General features: G+C 50.9%; 1 long non-coding RNA gene across 1 annotated transcript; it reads right to left on the reverse strand.

Moving 5' to 3' along the window:
- Positions 1–584: 584 nt before the first annotated feature.
- On the reverse strand, positions 585–11541 carry LOC142931107 (uncharacterized). Its single transcript, XR_012947122.1, has 2 exons — positions 11183–11541; positions 585–898 (listed from the first exon to the last, which is right to left on the reverse strand). It is a non-coding gene; the product is annotated as an uncharacterized LOC142931107 (long non-coding RNA).
- Between the last annotated feature and the right edge of the window lie 4592 nt (positions 11542–16133).

Raw genomic sequence — 16133 nt, forward strand, 5'->3', positions numbered from 1 at the left:
AGTTTCATCTTTTGGCAATCGATTTTAAAATGGTTACTTAGTTTGTCATGATAAAACGCACTTCCAAATGAACAGCAAGTGACAATTACAGTAATATATTACACCATTCCCGAGTGGCAATGTTTACACTTCGCACTATGTTCTCATTTGTGGTCGAGTCTACCTAGGGGAGGCTCAGGACTAATTCAGATAATTGTCACTGGTGGTTGACAGGAAGCGGGAATGGAACTCGGATCGCCAGGTTCCAAGCGCAGCGTGCTCACCACTTCACTACCACTCGTCACCACCACTACAATTATCACCATCATTATCATCACCATTACCGCAATCATTATCACGTTCACTAGCACTACCATCACCGCTGTGGTTGCACTGTGCACACGCGCACGCACTCAGCCCTGAGCGTTCGCCCAGCTGAGCAAACACATCACAAAGCCCTCTGCCAATTTGCAAAGCGTTCCAAAAATGTACTTCATTATTTCTTAAAGTTTCCAAATTTAGTTAGCCCTGAACCAACGTAGCCCTACGATCCGTACGTGAGCATGTTTAAAATAATGGAAAGAAAGATAATAACAATGAACATGTATCATCGTATGAATCAATTATTTTATTTAACGAATCGATTCATCCAGCCATGATGACGACTGCCACCCAGCCACCACACGGCGAGATGGCAACGCTTCCCGTGTCCTGACGCTGTCCCGCGCTGGAAGAGCTTCCAGCTTCCCACCGTCTCGATTTGCAACGTCCTCACCGCCGCCTCGCTCAATGCGGGCAACTTGCCACCGCCTGCGACACTCCACGCTTCTTGGTTCGAAGCTTTCGTGCAGTAACTCCACGCTGTTGTCTATCGCGCCGCCAGGAGTCGCGCCGCTGCTTGCCAACCTCCTCCCTGGACCTGTGGCTCAGAAACCGTGATAACAACAAAAATAAAAAAGAGCAAAATTGAATTTCCCTCTCATCGTCTCTTTCTGTTCCCACCTTTCTGAACGAGTGAATAAATACGCGCTGCATTAACTCAGATCGGGAGCACCTTCGACGGTGCAAATTGTTGCTGGCCACTCGACGTTTGTGGAGCGGGAGGGTGGGATCTCTGAGCCTGTACTAATCATCATCCCGTGACAGAAAATTAAAAATGCGCTGCTGTGATCAGAGCCGACTGCCCCCACCCCCCCCCCTCACGCCAAGGGGTTTGACCATACTTCACCGCGCTGGTCAGCACGCGGGTTATAGCGAAGGCGGGGATTTAATTCAAACACGAAAAAAAAATCCAACCGTGCAATTGTGTTTCGCAATAGAGGAAGGCATTGCAACGCAGCTGCAAACAGCCGACGGAAACAACACGTGCTGAACACGTGCCAGCAGTGCCGCCACGCGATTGATGGCCCAACCCCTCCCAGCCGCTCCGTCCATGCCTCCGGTGGTCCCGCACGAAATTTTCGCTTTTGTCCTCCTGGTCGAGGCAGGCGCTGGAGGGGCGTGCGGCCAGTAGCAAGAAGCCGTGGCCACTTCTACTCCGCGTTCCGCATCAGTCGGCCTGCCTGGTCGCTCGCGCACAGAGCCACTTTCCTAAGTAGGTTAATTTTGGCCCGGGGATTTTAAAACGCGTGCTCGTATAATAACGCCGTGTTAGCTAGCGGATGTTATGCCTCATTTACCTCTTGGCCGGGCCATCGGAAAGCAGCACTTGCACAAACACTCCGAGCCAGAAATACCCTGCCCTCCCCACCGCCTCTTAGCGCCAAAGGGGCTGTGTGGAGGAGCGAGGTTGTGGAGGTGGTGGTGGTGATTGGTGGTGGTGGCTGGGGGGGCGGTAGTGTAGCGGTGTGCGCGCTGCGCTAAGAACCAGGTGACCCGCCTTCGATGCCCGCTCACAGCCACCAACACAAGTGGCGATTATCTGAACCAGTCCTGGGCCTCCCCCCTAGGTCGACTCAGCCTCAAACGAGTACTTGGTGCGGTGTGTAAGAACATTGCAACTGGGGAGACAAAGGCGGCCGGACGTGGTGCTGACCACCCACCCCCTCGTGCACCGCTAAAAGCCCTTGCCCCAGTAGTCTGTTAAGGCGACACGGTGGGTGGGGGTAGAGAGCTGTGAAGGGGGAGCTGAGCGGCTCCCCCTGCTGCTGGGAGCCAGCGACAGAGGCGTCGAGCCAGCGAGGAACCTCGCGGGCGCCCTGAGCCGCTCCCTGGCGGCAGCTGTCGCGAGCGCTCACCGGGGACTCGAGACGCTTTCGTTTAAATCGCCACCGCTACGCCACTGGAGCCATCAATGCCCCCCCCCTCCCCACCCCTGTTTAACCGGGACAAGAGATGATTGTCGAACTACGCAATCTACTCGGCGTGTATATATGTGTGTGTCTGTGGGGCAGAAATGTAAACAGCTAAGCGCATAGTTTAAAGACAAGAGGATCCTAAGATTCCCCCGCCCGCCCGCCCCGCCGTGTAGCCTCAACAGACTGTCAGGGCAAGTGTTGTTAGTGAGCACCTCAACAGACTGTCGGGCAAGTGCTGTTAGTGAGCACCTCAACAGACTGTCAGGGCAAGTGTTCTTAGTGAGCACCTCAACAGACTGTCAGGGCAAGTGTTCTTAGTGAGCACCTCAACAGACTGTCAGGGCAAGTGTTCTTAGTGAGCACCTCAACAGACTGTCAGGGCAAGTGCTGTTAGTGAGCACCTCAACAGACTCTCAGGGCAAGTGCTGTTAGTGAGCACCTCAACAGACTGTCAGGGCAAGTGTTGTTAGTGAGCACCTCAACAGACTGTCAGGGCAAGTGTTCTTAGTGAGCACCTCAACAGACTGTCAGGGCAAGTGCTGTTAGTGAGCACCTCAACAGACTCTCAGGGCAAGTGCTGTTAGTGAGCACCTCAACAGACTGTCAGGGCAAGTGTTGTTAGTGAGCACCTCAACAGACTGTCGGGCAAGTGTTGTTAGTGAGCACCTCAACAGACTGTCAGGGCAAGTGTTGTTAGTGAGCACCTCAACAGACTGTCAGGGCAAGTGTTGTTAGTGAGCACCTCAACAGACTGTCAGGGCAAGTGTTGTTAGTGAGCACCTCAACAGACTACTGGGGCAAGTGCTGTTAGTGAGCACCTCAACAGACTGTCGGGCAAGTGTTGTTAGTGAGCACCTCAACAGACTATCAGGGCAAGTGCTGTTAGTGAGCACCTCAACAGACTGTCAGGGCAAGTGTTGTTAGTGAGCACCTCAACAGACTATCAGGGCAAGTGCTGTTAGTGAGCACCTCAACAGACTGTCAGGGCAAGTGTTGTTAGTGAGCACCTCAACAGACTGTCAGGGCAAGTGTTGTTAGTGAGCACCTCAACAGACTACTGGGGCAAGTGTTGTTAGTGAGCATCTCAACAGACTGTCAGGGCAAGTGCTGTTAGTGAGCACCTCAACAGACTATCAGGGCAAGTGTTGTTAGTGAGCACCTCAACAGACTGTCAGGGCAAGTGCTGTTAGTGAGCACCTATGAAGGCCGGCACGGCACACGAGTGTGTGTGTGGCCAGCACCACGCCCGGCCGCCTTTGTCTCCCAGTGCTGATGTTTAGACAGCCCATCACGTACTCTGTTGAGGCTATCCCAACCGAGAGGCCCAACCCAGGACCGGTTCGAATATTTGTGAAACTGCGCCACCGTTCCCCACTAAACAGAGAAAAAAGCCCCCACAAGCACACACGTAATGTCTCGGGAGTGGTGGCACGGTGGTTGGATTAAACTCCTGGTCGCGGCGAGCATCAGTGGCGAGTGAAATCTAAACCAGTCTTCTCCGCTTCACTCGCCAGCCCTGATGAGAACGGGGAAGTATGGTTACATAGCCTACATGACACAGTACGAGACGGCAATATGACTTCCTTGAATTAATATATTTTACTTATCGAGATGTGGACTCTATTCAGGTTATATATTTATAAAATGAAGACATTAAACATGAATGTTTAGGATCTTCTTTTCCTCTCGGCAATGAACATCCATCACCAGTCTTTGCTTTTATTTTTCCTGTCCTTCACGGCGTCTTAACCTCCACTGTGAAGTCGGCGTCACATTTACCATTGCATGCCACTCCGTGCAGTGGCAAATATATGAACTGGGCCTCCCGTAGGTAGACTCGGCCTTAAACGAGTACCTGGTGCTGTGTGCATTGGAGCGACAAAGGCGGCCGGGGGTGGTGCTGGCCACCCACCTCCTCATGCGCCGTGCCGGCCTTCATAAGTGCTCGCTCGCAGCACTTGCCCCAACAGTCTGTTACAGGCTATCGGCGCTCTTCATTGCAAGGCCCCGCGGGTCACTGGCGGCCCCTGGTGGCCTTTGGTGTGGCCCCTGGCGTGCGGCCCCCTGATAAAACACAAATGTGAACCACCTCGTGCTGCTGTCAAACCCCCAATGGTTTCAGATGGTGTGGCGGTCCTCACGCTGATGATGTCTCATCGGCGAAAGTGGCCCCCTCTGAAGATGAGTGAAGACCGCTGTTCTGTATCTTTGTAAATCACAGATCACTGCTCGATACTGTGCCACTTGGCACTCTCGACCACCCTTGCAAATGGGAAGCTCCATCCCAAAGGAAATGGATTACGCAGGTAAAGTATTACTTTGTAGAGAATAAAATGCCCTGGGGGAAATGAGGGGATTGTAAGGAGAATTAAAGCTTTGAGTGTGCGAACTGTGCGAGTGGCGAGCGCTCTGGCCAGACACCAGAACGAATGCCACGGTGTCTCCTTCACAAGCGGGATTCCATTCCTCAGCTGGGTTGTGCGAGTGATTGAGAGACACCGATTGTATCCTCGTACCCCGAGACGCATCTCACACACTGTGCCCTGGGCCCGAGCTGAACGGGAAAGGGCTGGCACAGCAGCGGCAGTAAAAAGAGAATGTTACCATTTTCATTTGACCTGTACAAATATTTGCGTCTTCCCCCCCCCCCCACCAAATGTTACCCTAATTGTGCTTTCCGAGTCGTTAAGAATCAATTCTGAACTCTCAACCGAGCAGTGTTATAGGATGGGCCATTGAAGTGGATACCCCAGAACTACCTCTGAGACTTTTTGTCGAAACTGAGGGCAGGGAGGGGGGCGGGACGATGATCGCTCTGTACAATCACAATTGAGTCATTTGTGGCAAAGTTTCTAACATGGGACATATAGACCTTGGCATTGGCACACAATGGCCTGCTCTTGCAAATGACTTATTTAACAACCACTGTGAAAGCAGACTTACGGTTCATACACAGACCGCAGTAATAAACTAAAATTAAACTTGTTTTAATGTTACCAGGTAAGGCCCATTGAGTTATGTAGCTCTTTTTCAGAAGCGGCCTTGCAAAAAAATGATAGCTCAACGAAGTGGCTTACCATCATGTGGACATTTATAGTAGGCAAATACTCCAAACCGGAGGACCAGGAGAAAAATCCACGCGACCACGTGGAGAACACGCAAACTCCAAATAAACAGGCGTCAGGATCGGGCTAGAACACCACTACCTCCTGTATACCAGGCGAGGTAGTTAACATCTCCTAACCACCACAGTCAGAGTAGCCATTGGATTCGAAACGTTAACCTCTGCAACAAATCTCGAGCGCGTTCCGGCTGGGTCACGTGACCGCCCACGAGTGGCGTGGGGCCACCTTTGTCTCTCTAGCGCTGAAGTGTCATTCAAGGCCGATTCGACCTAGGGGAAGCCCAGAACAAGTTTCAAAACCCCTTGTCACCGATGTCAGCTGTGGGGTTAATGCCCCACACATCCACTTGCACACACGCTCACTGGCACAGTAAGTGCACTTAGTCGTTTAATCTTTAAATTAAATGCCTCCTTTCTGTAATGTTTTAGTATTACGCATGAAATATGACATGGCCAATGAAACTGGAGCACAAGCTCAATGCGAGGTAAGAAGACATTTGGACAAATTAGTCTCGTTTTCCAAACTGACCCATCTGGCACTTTTAATAACCAGGCGTAATAGTTTATTATTAACACATTTTTAAAAAATTGTTGCCAAAAAAATTCCAGTACAATACTCTCCTGAAAAATATATTGATACACGGTGAGACTTTCCTGGACAAATAACATGTTTTAATATTATATATAATTATTTATGTACAAATATAATATAACCTCAACATTCCACGGATAATTGAAAGGTTGCAACTTAATCCCTATTTATAGGATGACAAACCATCATAACTCATGTGGGATTATGGCTAGACTTGTCCCCACCATAGGAACGTGGAATTTCCACCACCGGCTCAGTGCTGTCAGTGCAGGAGGCTGCCTCCCCACCACTTCGCATCGGCGGCACTTTAAACTGACGAATACATTTTATCGAGAGACACTCTGGGATTATTTATTTTCCAAATCAAGAGGGTGGCGGGCCGGTGGAAGAAAAATCCCCACTTGGAATGCCCCACGCTGGACGCCCCGCACCTGCACGCCCTGCAGCAAAGCGGGGAACCGCACGTGGCCGCGATTAGCAACGGATCGTCCCATTTTTAGTAGGGGTGCTTCCGCTTCTCAGTCACCCCAAGTATGGATTAGTTCAGTCAAGATTTATAATACCCACCTTTGTCACGGAATGTTTTTTTTTTATCACAGTTGCTGGGAACAGGGCCAAAAACTCCCCCCCGCCCATCCCGGGCCCCCCCAGAAAAAACACATAAGCGGCCAGAAACAAACAGCACTCTGAAATGTACTTTTTTATCAAAGAAAGCCACGCTAAGTCGTAAGACTATTTTTAAAGAGGGTCCTGCATTGGATCTTTTTTTTTCTTCACAAAATCAATGATGAGTGTGTATACACAATAATGAGTGTGTACACACAATCAATACTGTGTACACAATCAATGATGAGTGTATACACACAATCAATACTGAGTGTGTACACAATCAATGATGAGTGTGTGTACACAATCAATAATGAGTGTGTACACACGATCAATGATGAGTGTACACACAATCAATACTGAGTGTGTACACAATCAATGATGAGTGTTTGTACACAATCAATAATGAGTGTGTACACACAATCAATGATGAGTGTACACACAATCAATGATGAGTGTACACACAATCAATACTGAGTGTATACACACAATCAATAATGAGTGTGTACACACAATCAATACTGAGTGTGTACACAATCAATGATGAGTGTGTGTACACAATCAATAATGAGTGTGTACACACAATCAATGATGAGTGTACACACAATCAATAATGAGTGTGTACACACAATTTAGGCACGAGTTAGAGACGAGTTAGACACGAGTTAGGCACGAGTTAGGCACGAGTTAGGCACTAGTTAGACACGAGTTAGACACGAGTTAGGCACTAGTTAGACACTAATTAGGCACTAGTTAGACACGAGTTAGGCACTAGATAGACGCGAGTTAGACACGAGTTAGGCACTAGTTAGACACGAGTTAGACACGAGTTAAGCACTAGTTAGGCACTAGTTAGACACTAATTAGGCACTAGTTAGACATGAGTTAGACACGAGTTAGGCACTAAATAGACACGAGTTAGGCACTAGATAGACGCGAGTTGGGCACTAGATAGACGCGAGTTTATTGCATTGAGCAAGGTCGTAGAACTTGGGAAAATAAACGATGGGAGGGAGTTCCAAAGTGGAGCAAGCGAAGGGGGAAGAAGTCGGAGACAGTTTTTGACCTGCGTACAGCGTGGTCAGTGGGTGGGTGAGTGAATGGGTGAGTGGGTGGGTGAGTGGGTGGGTGAGCGGATGGGTGAGCGAGTGGTTGAGCGGGTGGGTGAGCGGGTGGGTGAGCGGGTGGGTGAGTGGGTGAGTGTGTTGTTGTGACTTGCAGTGTGGTGAGTGAGTGGGTGAGGGAGTGGTTAGTATGGACCTGCAGTGTGGTGAGTGAGTAGGTAAGTGGGTGGGTGAGTGGTTGAGGGAGTGGGTGAGTGGGTGAGGGAGTGGGTGAGTGGGTGAGGGAGTTGGTGAGTATGTGGTTATGGGCTGCAGTGTGGTGGCGGTGATTGAAGGCAGTGTGCATGAAATAAAACGTCAGTGTCTGGTAGAACAAGTCCTCAATAACTGAGCAGGAATCAATGAGCGAGGTTCATGGGATAAGTAGCCATTCATTTATATAAATTATAGTTGTGTGCTGTGTAGACCTACAGCAGATTCACCTGCACAGTACTTTACGGTGTTTAGTTTCTTATTTTATTACAAAATAAACACATGAACAATAAAACATGAACAAAATAATGTCAATTCCAGAGTAATCAAAAGAAACATCAGCGTGTGATTATAAAGTACACATTACTACGGGATGACAGAGCGCATTCACCGATGCACCAAATCATCCTGAGAACGTGTAAGCTAAGCAGGCGTTGAGCCTGGATAGTGCTTGGATGAGCGACCCCCGTACATAGGGCAAGTGTGGCAGCGCTAGGTTAATCAGCAGAGGGCGGCGCAGCTATATATTGTTGTACGGTACTATGCTCCAGCGTATGTTCTTCCTGCTTTCACTAACCTGTGCTGACGAGCAAGGTGAAGTAGGGTCGCATAAATAACCCTCTCTACCCCGCGGGGTGTCAGGCAGGGGAGCGGGGCAAGGCCCTCATCCCGCAAAGGGCGGGGCAAGTGCTGTGTGTGTGCGCGCGCGCGCCGCGTGCGACATTTCACATGGAGGCCAACACATCACTCTGCTTTCACGAGGACGCCCAGATCAGTTCTAACCCTTGACTCGCGACTCGACTTTTTAAAAGCATTTAGTCGGGGGTCATTCGGGGTTTGTTTAACAATCACACAGAGCACTCGCGTATCAGCCCCCGCCCCCCCCCCCCCCCGTGACATCTTTCACAAAATCACAATGCGCGTGTGAGACAGCCACACAACTATAACCTCTTTTTATTTTACCACTGAGCGAGATGGACGGTTGTTCAGAAGTGACCTGGCCGCAAATGATAGCTCAACGAAGTGGCTTATCATGTAGAAATTTATATCAGCCAAAGCCAAATTATTACGAACGCGTGATGTTGATTCTAAATGTGGAGGGAAAAATCGTAGGACCCGGAGAAACATCCATGCGACCACGGGGAGAGAGACACGCAAACTCCAAATATACAGGCGTCGGGATCGAACCCACGGCCTCCTGCATACGAGGCGAGGTAGTTAACATCTCTTAGCCAGCGTGGCGCCCCAGTCATACCCTCCATAAGCACGAGGATGTCTGCCTGAAGCGAGCGAGCCTACTACTACTGTTGAAAAGTATTTAATATTGTAATCACCCCCCGCCACAGGAACGTGGAATTTCCGCAACTGGCTCGGAACCACCAATTAACATGACCATTGTGTCACCATTGTGTCACCATTGTGTCACCAGGCTCTCTGAGTGTTTAAATGTTAAGAGTGTGCAATATCAGTATCTGAGTATCTATACAGACAAAAATACAAAGATCCCTCATATAGCCTTTAACATGCAGACTGAGGGCAAGTGCTGTTAGCGAGTAGCACAGATGAAGCGTGGCACGGCGTACGAGAGGGAGTGGGTGGACAGCACCACTCCGCCTTTGTCTCCCCAGTGGTAACGTTTACACACCACACTCGGTACTCATTTGAGGCCGAGTCGACCTAGGGGAGCAAGGGCAGGACCGGTTCAGATAATCGTCACTGGTGTTGGTGGCCGTGAGTGGGTCTCGAACTCGAGTCGCCGGCTTTGTAGTCCAACGTGCTAACTGCTACACCATCGCTCCCAACGATACAGAATACTCGCTACTTCACGTTCGTGCCCTCGCACCAAATCGCGCACCGTCTCTCTGATGTGCGTTACAACACGAGCACACATCAGAGAGCTATGGACCGTTACACAGAATCGTTTCCAATTCGCGCTGGCCATCAGGGCCAATGCAAAATGCACAGTTTTGGTGAGATGTTTTTTTTTTCTATTGTTTTTGTATCGGGGATCAGTGCGATTCATTGGAAATACGGCAGGATTTCATTTAATAATTTATCTCAGAGGATGAGTTTGAAGTTTCAGCGAACTGCCCTTTTTTAAGCGGCACACAAGCCGCATCAGGAATAAAATATTCACATGTAAATCATTTGATTTCTTCTAAAATACTGACAAATGTTTCCATTAGCAAATTACATTCACTGACAGAAAATCATACAAGTCGACGTTCTTACATTGCGACACATTCGACTGTCAAAAAAATACTCCCCACTCAAACAAGCTTAGCACAACACTATGCCGGTGGCCCTAAGCTAGTGGTGGCAATTCCACGGTCCCATGGCAGGGCCAAGTTTTCACTATAAACACACTGAAACGTCCCAGGAAGGCTTTGTTTTGTTTTCATTCACTTCTCCTTTCGCGACCAACCTCCCATTGTCGGTGCCACAGCAGAATCTCAGAAGTGTTTTCCAGTTTCAAAAAGCGCTCTTATCTGGAGGTTCAAATTGCTGGGCAGGTGGGTGACAGATGGGTGACAGGTGGGCACAGGTGGGAAGTCGCGCAGGTAGACTGGTGAGTTAATGGGCAATGAAGACTTATTTTACTATTTTTTTCCAGATAAGGCCCATTGAGCTATGTAGCTCTTTTTCAGAAGCGTCCTGGTACCAAATGGTCGCTCAAGGCAGTGGCTTATCACGTCAGATTGTCTAGCAGCCAAATACTCTGCACGCTTCTTTCTAAATGTGGAAGGAAAACCCGGAGGATCCGGATAAAAATCCACACGACCACGAGGAGAGCGACATGCAAACTCCAAATAGACAGGCGCCAAGGTCAGGACCTCCTGCATACCAGGCGAGGTAGTTAACATTTACGGCACCGCGGCGCCGCCTCCAGCCGGGGAGTCAAGCAAGCGGGCAGGCGGACACACGGGGGCAAGGAGCCGGACTACTGGGGCCTGGAGCCATCCGTTTCATTAGCGTGGCGGGCTAATATCATCTTTCGCCGGATCAATATTTGGTTGCGAGGGTTGCGAGAGCAAAGGGGAGCCAAGCGGCTTGCCTATTAGGCCAGGCTGCCCGGGTCACCGGGGCTAATTGAATTAAGCCCCCCGCGGATCGATGGCGTTCCACCGAAGGCTCTCTCCGATTTACATACGCGGCGACAGATGCCCCCCCCCCACGCACCCCCCCCCCCCCGACTTCTCTCCGTGGCGAACGCCCCCCCCCTCCCCATTACAGATGAGCGCGGTAGTGATGTTTTACGCGGACTTACATGTGCAGCCCGTATCGGGCGATTTGTGCTGATTCAGCGCCGGCGGAGGATGAGGCTTTGTCAACTTGGTAAATGTCCCATTCAGCAATTTGAAGGGGGGGGGGGGGGGCGGCATCTCTCTTACACACAGACACACACAGACACACACACACAGAGACACACATACAGACACACACAGAGACACAACAACAACAACAACCGCCATTCGCCACTAAGTGGCGGTGACGTCACCACGACGCTTGTGCCAGGCCATGTGCACCCCGAGGCCACGTGAAGTGTCGAACGCCCGCTGGCAGGAGGTCACGGGGCAGACCCAGGTGCCACGGGTCGACCGACAGAGACACACACACACAGACACACACACATACACACACACACACACGTGTGTGTGTGTGTGTCTGTGTGTGTGTGTACGGGGACACGCACACACGCAGCTGTGGGCACAAACGCAATTTTGTTTTCAAATCGGCGTCCTAAGATCTCACCGAGTTCTATAACCCGTGCCCACTACCCGCTACGGTTGGTGCCGGAACTCTGACGAGAGAGATGAGAGAAAGAGAGAAGATAGATACAGAACCAAAAGTGAAAAGTGTGCAAAGAAGCGTGGAGAGACGCACGATTGGAATACCGCTGCGAGACAGGCAGAGGAGGAGCACGCGGATGAGGAGGGCAGTGCTCCCCAACCTCCCTGGACCCGGGCACCACTCAACAAATGCCCGCCGGCCAGCATGCCACTGATAAACAAAACAAAAATGTTTGTTTGTTCAAAATTATAACGACTCTAAATCACAGCAGAATCTGCAAAAGTTCCGCGGACCATTTCCCGTTATGCGGACCACAGGTTGGGAAGCACAGGATTAGGAGAACACACGGAGAGGTTCGTTCGAGATGTGAATCAGAACACTTCGCTAGACGGGATGACGACCGACTGGGCAAGCAGAACGAGAGTAAAGTGGCCGCAAAGGAATGGAGCATCCTCGAGAACGATCGCAGTGCACACGGAGCAATGAAAGCGCTCCATGTCGCAGGCGCTGGGTGGAACTATGACATCGCGGGGTTGTGAGGTGGCGGCGATTTGTAGAGGCCTTCATCCAGCAGTGGATTGAACACGGTCGATGATAATAAAAAAATGCTTTTGTGGAATGAATTAAAGCATTTTCAGTCGTCAGCGTCCACTTATTGTATTGCATTCCGGAGGTAGGGCTATGGCTTGAAGCAAGTTGACATTGTTGTTATTAATTCTCAATTTATGAAATACATTACTCGAGTAGTATAGCGACTGCCGCAATACAATCGGCGCAGTTAGACCGGCACGTCACAAATTAATGGCACCTCTTGGGTGAAGTACACTGGTGTAAAACACGTGGTGATGTGATCGACACTCAGACACGATAGCACGCGAACAGTCCGAGATGCACGTGGTGGGGGGGGGGAATACCCAAACACATCGTGGAGAGTGATTCATCATGAACGTACGATTGAATAAACAGTGCAACGCGGGCAGTTATGCAGCAGAGCTAACATTACAAATGCGTTTGTATCAACAGTTTATGGGGTTCACAATCAATGACTCATTGAGCTGTTAAACAGTTCCCAGTAAACCGGTAACCATTTTCAGAATCAATTCCCAGGTTCCGAAAGTCAGGAACCGTTCAACGATTCCCGTGGAAGTCCAGTGATTAATGTACCGAATGAAATACGCACCCCGTTGCTCAAGACCGCGCTGGGAGATGGAATCGAACCAGCGACCTCTCGGTGGCAAGTCGAGTGGCAAGTCAAGTGGCAAGTTCAGTGACAAATCCAGGGACAAGTCGAGTGGCAAGTTCAGTGGCAAGCCCAGTGGCAAGTTGAGTGACAAGTCCAGGGACAAGTCCAGGGACAAATCCAGTGGCAAGTTCAGTGGCAAGTCGATTGGCAAGTCCAGGGACAAGTCGAGTGGCAAGTCGAGTGGCAAGTCGAGTGGCAAGTCCAGGGACAAGTTCAGTGGCAAGTTAAGTGGCAAGTCGAGTGGCAAGTCGAGTGGCAAGTCCAGTGCGTTAACCATCACTCCACGGTGGCAGCTTCCTTACGGGTTTCAGTTAAAAGGAGTCCACATGATTATGCTGGATGTGCTCTCCGGACTAAATGTCGTTAACCATTTAAAATGTTGTCAGGTTACTCTCCAACACACATGTGTGGCTGAAGAAGAAATACATTTGGCACGTTTAACTCGCGTGACACTTTCACTAATTTCCTGTGTTGGGTGGAGGAGGGCTTACGACATCTTTTGATGTCCACAATGTTCAATGTAAAGTTGCACGCATCCGTCGTACGCGTGGAACGGCCTTCGTTTTGCCGACGACTTTCTGCGCTGGGATTCAAATCACATTTACAACAGACACGACGACTGACTGGATTTGCACGCGAACACGCAAAATATAATTTGCTAAAATAAAATGTGCGTCTTTGAAAAAGTTGAAAATGTACGGCCCTTTGCTAATCCACTGCTAGATGAAGGCCTCCCCACGCCGTGTCAGTCATGGGGGTTTTCTTGACCATACTTCGCCACGCTGGTCAGCAAAGGTTGGCGAGGCGGGGGTCCTAGCGTCCGTGAAGATATCACTCGCCGCTTGTGTTGTTGCCGTGGCCTGAAATTTAACCCGAGTCGCTGGCTTCGTAGCGCAGTGCGTGAACCGGTGCGCAACCGCTCCTCCCAACGTTTGTAAGGACGTCAGCCCGAGCTTTAACGTTGGTGTTACGCCCTTACCCATTGGTGAATGTATGGGGGCAATTCTCCCACCTTTGCACTCAAGGTTGCGACTGCGCCACTGAAGAAGTCCTCGTGAACGGGTTTCCTGCTCAAATGAGCATTGTGGGAGCGCTCATCCCCCGTTTACAGCCCTGCAGAGTCAGTTGCTCCAGTTCGTACATTCCTATCGTGGTGGGCGCGAGTCTCCTCTCCATAGGACCACCAGGGTTGACTCCACCACAAAGTGGTACTAATTTTATCGACCCCTGATTGATGATGCCCCCCCACGCAGGATCTGAACTCGCAACCTTCCGATCGCGAGCCGCTCCTTCGACCACAGAGCCACCACGTGACAAGCAGAGCGTGCAAGTTCGTGGTTGCGTCATGGCAGAGCCACCACGTGACAAGCAGAGCGTGCAGGTTCGTGGTTGCGTCATGGCAGAGCCACCACGTGACAAGCAGAGCGTGCAAGTTCGGGGTTGCGTCATGGCAGAGCCACCACGTGACAAGCAGAGCGTGCAAGTTCGTGGTTGCGTCATGGCAGAGCCACCACGTGACAAGCAAAGCGTGCAGGTTCGTGGTTGCGCCATGGCAGAGCCACCACGTGACAAGCAGAGCGTGCAGGTTCGTGGTTGCGTCATGACAGAGCCACCACGTGACAAGCAAAGCGTGCAGGTTCGTGGTTGCGCCATGGCAGAGCCACCACGTGACAAGCAGAGCGTGCAGGTTCGTGGTTGCGTCATGACAGAGCCACCACGTGACAAGCAAAGCGTGCAGGTTCGTGGTTGCGTCATGACAGAGCCACCACGTGACAAGCAAAGCGTGCAGGTTCGTGGTTGCGTCATGGCAGAGCCATCACGTGACAAGCAGAGCGTGCAAGTTCGTGGTTGCGTCATGGCAGAGCCACCACGTGACAAGCAGAGCGTGCAGGTTCGTGGTTGCGTCATGGCAGAGCCACCACGTGACAAGCAGAGCGTGCAGGTTCGTGGTTGCGTCATGGCAGAGCCACCACGTGACAAGCAGAGCGTGCAGGTTCGTGGTTGCGTCATGACAGAGCCACCACGTGACAAGCAGAGCGTGCAAGTTCGTGGTTGCGTCATGGCAGAGCCACCACGTGACAAGCAGAGGGTGCAGGTTCGTGGTTGTGCCATGACAGAGCCACCACGTGACAAGCAAAGCGTACAGGTTCGTGGTTGCGTCATGGCAGAGCCACCACGTGACAAGCAGAGCGTGCAGGTTCGTGGTTGCGTCATGACAGAGCCACCACGTGACAAGCAGAGCGTGCAGGTTCGTTGTTGCGTCATGACAGCCACCACGTGACAAGCAGAGCGTGCAAGTTCGTGGTTGCGTCATGGCAGAACCACCACGTGACAAGCAGAGGGTGCTTTTTCGTTGTTGCGTCATGGCAGAGCCACCACGTGACAAGCAGAGCGTGCAGGTTCGTTGTTGCGTCATGACAGAGCCACCACGTGACAAGCAGAGCGTGCAGGTTCGTGGTTGCGTCATGACAGAGCCACCACGTGACAAGCAGAGCGTGCAGGTTCGTGGTTGCGTCATGACAGAGCCACCACGTGACAAGCAGAGCGTGCAGGTTCGTGGTTGCGTCATGACAGAGCCACCACGTGACAAGCAGAGCGTGCAAGTTCGTGGTTGCGTCATGACAGAGCCACCACGTGACAAGCAAAGCGTGCAAGTTCGTGGTTGCGTCATGGCAGAGCGGCGTGCCGCCTGGGAGGGCAGCTGCCCCATTAGCAGGGGCGAGGCCGCAGGGGGCCGTGCCCACCGGGGCTGCACTGAGCCAAGGCGCTTCCACGCGCGAATAGGCGCGGCGCGGTCCACTCATCCCCATTGTCACTGGCAACAGAGCAACTTCCCCACCAGTGCCCATTCAGCTAGTGCGGGGGCCTGTAGCGTGATGTTATAATGGGGCCTTAAATTTTTTAAAAAAATATTAAGACACGTTTTTTACTTGCGTAGTAAAGTAATGTATTTTTCATTTGCTATACGGCCAGATAATACGAAAATCGATAACCTTAAACACCCAGTCGTTCGTAAACGTTGACGGCAGTATAGTACTATAGTAATAGAGCAAGTGCAGAATCATTGAACCGGAATTGATAGATTGAAAGCATTTAGCGCGGGGCCCTTGAAAGTGCGGGGTCCGTAGCAAATGTAGCGACGACAAATGTAGCTACTACAAATGTAGCTACTACAAATGTAGCG

This window comes from Petromyzon marinus, chromosome 49 (genome assembly GCF_048934315.1).
Source record: "Petromyzon marinus isolate PM22_M1 ecotype Great Lakes invasive population chromosome 49, UKy_Petmar_22M1.pri1.0, whole genome shotgun sequence".
Classification (NCBI taxonomy): domain Eukaryota; kingdom Metazoa; phylum Chordata; class Hyperoartia; order Petromyzontiformes; family Petromyzontidae; genus Petromyzon; species Petromyzon marinus.